Genomic DNA, 8,880 nt, shown 5'->3' on the forward strand with positions numbered 1-8,880 from the left:
CATTTCAAGTTATCTGTAAAAAAAAAAAAAAGAAGCCAAAAAATTGTACAGAGGATATATTTTCACCTTGCACTTGAATAGAGTACATGACCAAGAGGAAAGGATTAATCTGTGGAGAGTTCTGTATGCTCAGTGTTGTTTCTCACACACAGGCAACTGGTACAATGATCAGCAATGATTTTTTTTTTCTGTACTTTCTTATCTGGCCCTTTCAAATCACAGAGAAACCTGCTGGGTTCTCATCCCCAATTATAATCATATTGAGCCACAGTTCCCCCCCTGTGCTTTATCTGAAATTTTAAGTTGGCCCTGTATTAACTTCGCACATCATCTCATGTGTTCTCATCAGGACTTCAGACAATGCAGAGACTTAGATTTGTTTACTGACCAGATTCAACTCCAGACTACAAATCAGCTCTGAAAATGCCAAGCCCTTCTCTCCCCAGCGCATATATCCAAGCACAAATCACTGACAGATTTATCATCCTGATACTGAAAATCTGAAATTAAAAAATATTTTAAAAAAATTAAAACGCTGACTAACAGAGCTATAAATAAAAAAATAATTCTTTTTTAGTCAATTGTGCTACAAAATTATAAAACTGACCTAAGGGAACAGAAAGTAAAGGAAACAACCACAAGTTTTCTCCCATGTATGTTAAGAAATGACCAGGAAATGCCAAATCCTTACATAGGGTTTAAGGCAAATGATGCTTCCATTACAAATTGTGAAAGGTTATCCGAGATTGCTGACATGCTAGCCCAATGGACAGACTTATGAGTTGTTTATGTCTTTATTGTAGTGAGGAAAAGTACTAAAATTATCATCTCCTTACAGATGATCATGTTACATCCAACTCTCCCAGGACTGCATTAATACTGGGCTAAAAACCTTATATATAAGGTTCTTGATAATTTCCTGGTATCACAATTCCTGCTGAAACAACCAGACAAGCAAAACAGGATGCTCTAAGGTCCTCAAAATTCTACATCCATCTTTTCTGATTCTCTCTAGCATTTGTAGATATATTGGCATTTTCAGACACACAATAACAGTGTGTATCTAACTCCAGGCACTGACACAAATATGATGGAGTGGTTTGTCAAATCCTTTTTCCCTGTGAAATGGACAAGAAGAAGTAATAAAAGTTCAGAAAGTATTTGACATCTTTGCACATAGAGAGATATGGGTTTTTGGTGATTTCTCATTTGTATTTCTTTCATAGATTTTACTATAGCAACTGAAGATAGCTTCCAAAAAATCGAAGAGGAAAAGTACAGTATTCACATTTAAAAAATATTAGCAAGCAAGCAAAAGTCCCAATTAAGCACATTGTAAAAAATGGAGTAATTTTTAAAACCAAAGAATTAGACTTATTATTTTAAAACTGCTGTCAAATAAATAGATACCTTTTTTTTCCTTATTTTAGACAGAAAATCTGATTTAAATCCATGTTTTAGCTCATTTTGATCTATATTTGCAGAGCAATTAGTGAATTGTGTGGTTCTAAAGGGGCTTGCTCAGAAACTGTGGGTTATCATGAAGTTTCATCTGAAAAAAATTACATTCTTCCAAGACTAACAGGCAAAACTGGGAACTCAGACTTGTAATTTCTGATGGAGAAACATGAGTGAAGACTAAATAAGTACATTTGTTTCTCCTTTAGGAAAGAAAAAAGTTTTTTTACCTTGTTAGGGAGTACATAGAATTATTTACCTCATTACCTTTCTACCAATAGAAACAAGAAAAAAAATTTTTGTAAACCTTACAAATATGAAAAGAAAATGTAAATGTTTGCTACAGAGGAGCTGAACAGCCAGAGTTAGTGTGATACTAATCCCTAGGAGAGCTTTGATACTATATCACTTGTACAAAATCAACAATCACTTCCAACATTTTCTTCCTGGAGGAAGAAAAAAAAAATCTTAAATGCTTAAATGAGAAGTCTTTAAAAAGCATTGAGAATCACAGCATGCTTACAATTTTCAAATCCTATTGTTTTCACACCTCTTAAAAATAAAACTCTGCAGTATCCAGACTGGTAAAATGAAAGCAAGCAAATACCAAATGCAGAGGTCAATAGGGCAATGACTTCATTTGAACTATTTGGTGAACAGATCAATAAGTCAGTGAATTAATACTGGAGGGCTTTTTAATTATAAATTATATCCAAGCTGAATAATAAAATGAAAAGTGACATAAGAATGCAGAACTATGTCAGAGCTGACATAGGAAAGCCAAAAGACAGATCAAAACTGGCTGAACTTTATAAAGCAAATATGACAAGTTATATATTATTAATGACATTAATGATCTATCTTTCATTCTATCACCACTCAGCAGGGTCTGTAAACCTTTACTTGACATACTGAAACAATAAAGACTAAAGACATTCACAGCATTTACTGTTGTACTTCTCTAGTATGGACTGTGAACAAATATAAACTTTAACATGAAAGCAAGGATGGAAGGTAAGGAAACTCTGAATTGTCCCAGATTTTATGCAACTGGAAGTTGGGTCAGTGTTTCATTTCACCCTTCTGCTAAAAACTGTCTGTGGTGAATGACTGATACCATCCATGGTGAGGTTATTGCAGGGTCATGTCAGTAAAGTGTGCTGGTGCTGTGAGAACTGGGCATCCATGCAAACAGGCATTTGGTGCAAGCTCTCACTCAAAAAGTCTTAACACCTTCAGCATCCTTGTTATCAGAAGAGTAAAACTGATATCAAGTGTTTTTTGAAGACAATATACCTGTAACGATTACAACCAGTTTAAGTAAAGGACTGCAAGATCCAGTTTGACAGTTCACTATAGTCTTGCTTCACAAGAAGTTGGTGGGTTTTCACTTTACCTTAGAAGGTTTGCTTTACCTACTCAGAGGCACTACTGAGGGGTTTTGAGCTTATACACATGATGACAACAAGTACAGCAATAACACACATCTAAACTGAGAGAAAAAAAAAGTGATTGACACACCTATGGTGTTAAATATCCCTGAAAACATGTCTAAGATGTAGGTATACCAATTTTCTGGTCAGTGGAATCATAAAATATTGTAAACCAAGCCAAATTAAACTCCTGTGTAGTAATGAATGCTTTCCCACAGAGAGAAAACTTTCATGACTCAAGCTATGAGATTCTCATAACCAAAAAAGCAAATAAAAAAGATTAAAAAAAAAATCCTGAAAAAATTTGTTGAAAGTACTTTCTGAAAAAGAAGTTTACTATAAACCTGATAAGTTGCATTGCTCTGCCTATAATGCCATTTTCATTCTTTCTTAATATTTTCCAGCTGAATTAATGAAGATAAAATATTAGGATCAATAAAGCCTACAATGGAGTTCATACAGAAGAAATCCACTCTCAAGAAATATGAAGCATGCAGAAATGCCTGACAACATTCTACACCCTTGCAGGACACGAAGACGACACAGGATGGAAGTAATGTGAAATGAAAATGTATTCAGAAAAGAGATAAAGGATAGCACTACAGCCTGCCCACAAATGCTCCTACCTTCTTGGGAAAAAGGAAGGAAACATAAAGCTGAGAACTAGATAGAGCAAAGTAGAAAGGACAAATTCAATTAACCTCTGCCAGAGAAGGCAGATTTTTCCTGTTCCTCCATTATCAGTTACATCACTTTTGGTGATACTTGTCAGGACTTCAACACAGGAGATTTTGGTAGACAAAAGTCAATGCTTGCATCTTATTATCTTGTCATTCCCAAAGCAGAAAGCCAACAGAGTTTACAACAATGGTAGGCGTAAAAGCGAACACTATGATGCAGAGTCTTGATCTGTAAAACATTTAAAAATTTTTCTTCACTTCATATTTAACTGCTGACATATATTTCATATTGCTCTGTCCTGCAGCAGGAAAGTGTAACAAGATTTCACCACATTTGGAGTATGGTCAAATGGAAGCAAAGTAGATATAAAAATGACATTCACCAGCCAATACAAAACAACAAAGTATTACAGATAAATCATCATCAGTGGGAGGTTTGTTGCTTGCTATGAGGTGAGTAATTACAAAGTCTAACACAGCAACAGGCACCTTCACTCTCTGAAAGTGTGCCAACAGCATAAAACATAAGCACAGTCAGAAACATTTTCTGAGCACATTAAATTCCTTAAATTCATTAAATGCTATTAGATGTAAAGTCAGTGTATCAATCTATGAAACATGCTCAAAAGACTGGATTCTTTTTGCAGTCATCGAAGTTTTGGTTTCATGCTGAGGTGTAATAATAAGGATTATAAAAAAAAAACTTTGAGGCCCACAAAACTACATTTATTAAGAAAACAAAGTGCAGGTTTAGAGACTTTCTGAAATTCTCTTATTCAGCTCACTACCCTTTGGATTACATAGGGATTACATCTTATGATATACTGTATCATAGGATGTGGCTATACTATTTCAATTTAAAATAAAATTTTTAAAATACAAACAAAAAGAAAACAAAACGAAATAAACTGCCAGAGCTGCGCCTGGAGGTGAATGTCCCTGCTCAGGAAGTACAGCATCTTTTATCATTTCAGTGCATGGCGCAGCAGCAGATAATTTTTCCACTGAGCTTTTTGTTGATTTAGGTGGAGACAAAACTCATAGAGTTGGCTTAAAGCACAAAACCCCAGCCAGCTTGGAGGATCTCTGCACTAACAGGAAGCCTATTGTTTCTGTAACACCAGTTACTTGCCTGTAATTGTTGCTCTCGCCTTTTCTTGGGAACTTGAGGAGGGCTCAGGGCATTTTGAAGGATTCATCCAAGTGTCTCGGAAGCACAAAATATCTTCATGTCCACTAACACAGGTTCCTGAATATAAGTGAATTTTCTGAGAAGCAGGAAGTGAGTTTATGAAGTACAACTCTTCACTTCTGAAGACATCACATCATACAGTCAACTTGCAGGGCTATGGCACAAAGAGTTTGCATCCTGAGATTATTTACTCACTTTATTTTCGTGTAGGCCATGGCAGAAGAAGAAAGGTTACATTATCTCTTTGTACACTGTGCTAGTGATATGGCCACTATTAGAGCATTATATCCAGGTATGACCTTCAGATTTTAGGAAGAATATCAATAAATTGGAAAAAAAAATATAAACTTCCATGAACATTCAAAGAACCCTAATCTTTGATTTATAGAGAAATTAAGAAGTTAATTCAACACAGTACATTGCAAAGAAGCATGCAACCTGGATATAAAACACAAAGAAAGCAGATTTTTAAATCTATCTCCTCTGTTTCTCAAATTAAGATATAATGAGATGTGTACAAGTTGTAGACTAAAGGTTAATAAATTAAATAGATATATTTTTGCCATCTTTATAACAGGGAGTGAAATTAGCCATTGGTATAACTTAATAAACATTGCTTATCACTAAAAGTAAGAGATTGAAGGCTTGGGTTTTTTTATCTAGGACCAATGACTACTGAACACTGTGCATCTCCCTGCCAGATATTACTCACAGAAGTTCTATAGCTTCTGTGCAAAGGAAGTCAGAACAAGATGACCATGGTGGTTCTGACATCTCACCTCAAAACTCACGAACTGAAACATTTAAACAGTAATAAAGAAACATTTAAAATTTTGCTGCAGTCTCCAGAATGATACAGAAGTGCATACTACAATACAAAACAATCATGTATTTTCTTGTTACTTTTCCAAAACACCTTGTAAACTATACACTTACAAAGTAATGGAGGTTTAGTACCTGTGCTTCAGAGTATTACAGTTTTCTACTAGAAATTTCAGTAAAAAGAAGCAAACAAACTACAGCAATTCTTGTGTCCTATTTGCCTATGCAAGAGAAACCAGCCAAGTTGAAATCAGTCCAATTAATCTTACTTGGAAGTAACCTGTGAATTTCTCTCTGTGAGAAATGTTCCAATGTTTGTACTTATGGGGGCGCCCTGGCTTTTAACGTATGAGTAATATATTTATTTGCCTACAAGAACACTTGTTAAAAAGTGATTCCAATATAATTAGACAAAATTATTATTATCATTATTATTATTTCAATAGCTGACATCACGGAAAAAGCTCATTTTGGGGCATTCTTGAAGTACTTTCTCAAGCAATGATAGTAAAATGATCTCTGAAATTTCTGAAAACAGGGTTTTTTTAATGAAAAGTGGCAAAATTTCTTCTTTTAGTATGTAGCTGCGATCAAGGATACTCACCATAAAAGATATCAAAATAATGGATCACACTACTAGTAAAGAAAATTACTTTAAACAAGTCAGGTAGAAACATATATGTTTTTGCAGAGAAAAGTTTTTGTAGTGGTTCTGTTTATTTATTTCCTCTTTGGAAAACCATGCTACACAATTGCTTTGGACTCGTTTATTTTCCCAGCACATGTCTTTGACATAAAACAAAATTCCAATACTTCCAGTGGTAATGCTGCTTCTCTCAACCTGTGCAGGAAAAAAAAAAAATCTATTTTGACTTCCAGCTGGCCTATTAGTTAGTTAATTAGTGCAGCTTATTACAAAATCAATAACAACATGCCTTTGCTGATACTTTTCCCATTTACGAGTGTGAATATACAGGGCTTCCAACTACTTCATTATTGAGTTTATTTCTTGGAAAGATTCTTCAGTGAGTAATGCATTAGGCTGACCTGAAATCTCTCCACATATATAGGACACAAATAAAAGCGAGAATGAGGGAAGACTGCTTGCTACATTTCTAATTCTATAAAGTCTGTTTAGGTACCAGACATTTCTTTACTGTATGAAACATCAATAAAATACAGTATTAAAGATCCATACACTTTTCTATATCCTTTAATACAATGTCCTCTAACAATAGAAATAAAAAGAACATCATTGCCTCACTCTAACTCATGTAATGACAGCAGTAACCATTTTGTGGGCTTCTGAGCTCAATAACATTAGATGCAAAGCTATCTTAGGTACTGTAAAACACAAAGGGGAACATTTCTGGTCAGATAAAGTCCTTTATAGTACTCACTAGCATCAGAGTAATTCTAGTCAAACTAAGTCACTGGCACACGAGACATGTATATTCTAAGTTTAATTTTGTCTCGCAGTGTTGAAATATTATTTCTCTTTTTGATCACTTTGACAGGTGTCCTGACCCTGGCACTCCTGATTCTACTTTAGAGGAAATAGGAGACCTATAACCCATAGGTACAGATTACAAGAGTGATTCTGCAAGGTTTGTTAGAAGCTTAAATTATTCTGGTTGTGTGATGACACTGGGTAAAACTCAGTGATGCTTAGATGGAAGTAAGCAGTAGGATTTGTAACTTTTTCCCAGTATTCAACTTAGTTTCAAACTTATAAAGTATAGAAAATGCAAAACCACAAGCCCTGGAGAAATTCAACTTCCTTCCTTTTGGCTCTTTACTAAGTTACAAAGTTTCCAAGCATTGTGGATCTAAATAAGCTACTTATGTGGCCAACTAACAGCTTCTCGTACTTACATTTGCTGACTTTTAATGGCTTAGATATATAAGCAAATTATGTTAAAATATTGTGATTTCTGACCAATATAGTTACCTATGTAGTGATGTATGGTTGCTTTCTCTGGTAGCTGGAAGCTGTGTGAGTGGTTAGGGGCCTGGATGATCTGCTCAAGCATTACAAAGGAACAGGATACGTGAAGCAGTTCTGTATCTGGTTCTTGAGTATCCTAATGGCTCATGGCTGACAGTTCATATGTGGAAACAAAAATTTCTTCTTTGAGCAGCAAGAAATATGCCTCTGGTGTCTTTCTTCTGCGCTTGTCAGTCATGAAGCTGTTCTATACAGATTTGGAGAGCCCTAGAGCAGCAGTGCTAACACAAGTGTTACAGAAATACTGGAATTCAAGGATCTGAAGGGAGACTTGTTTTTCATGCAAAATAACTGAGAAAATGCTTTGCAAATATTCCATGGGTTCTATGAGATTATATCAATTCTTTGACTGTGCCTGCCTCAATATCTTACTTGGATCATCTCCCTGTTGCTTTGAAATGTGCAAAGACTTTGTGCAAAGTCTGACTTCAGTACAGTTTGATCTGCCCACATCTGCATTATTTCTCTCATCACAGAAATAACAATGCACACATAATTTTTTTGATAGAATTGTCTCGATATTTTCAGCATCTCACAACAATCACTTTAAAATAATAACCACAATAAAACAAATTTTTGAATTAGTGGCTTTAAAAAATCTTAGTTCCACAGCTAGGGGGAGCAGGCTGACTTCCCAAGCTGAACCTCTCAAAATTTGATACAATTTATGTTCCTCAGAGCTCTGATACACAGGAGACAATTGGCTATTGAGATGAGACTGCTTATAAATCAATGTAGAAGGTGTTCCCCAATCACACTTTATGCTGCACTTTCCCTAATTTCAAAAATATTTTTATCTGCAAACCACACAACCCTGTGCCCCATAGAGGTCCTTCTGTGCAAAGTGTCAGATGAACTAATGGAATAGGAATGACAGACTAGGACTAGATGTTAGTATAAGTATTTTCTTCTCAAACAAAGATTGAGTCTAAAACTCCTCTCTGTACATGAGGCTTGGGATGTAAACTGATCTACAGAACTGGTTTTGTTCCTGCTTTTTTTTTTGTCAATAATGGAAGCTACAAACATCTGACCACCTTCAAGGAACTTTTCTCTCTCTTAATAGAGCACAAATTTTCCCCAGTGCTTGAAGAATAATATACAATGGTGAAAAACACTAGGCACATGATAAAGTTTATGAGAATAGATATATATATACACACACATTTCTCTGGGTACTCAACATGTTTTCAACAAATATAACACTCCAATATCTGTTTGTTCTGCAGTCCCGGTGGGAATGTGAACTATATTTTAAAAAGCAGATTTTTCTGGACCTTACTGATA

The sequence above is a fragment of the Melospiza melodia genome, chromosome 5, assembly GCF_035770615.1.
Source record: "Melospiza melodia melodia isolate bMelMel2 chromosome 5, bMelMel2.pri, whole genome shotgun sequence".
Lineage (NCBI taxonomy): Eukaryota > Metazoa > Chordata > Aves > Passeriformes > Passerellidae > Melospiza > Melospiza melodia.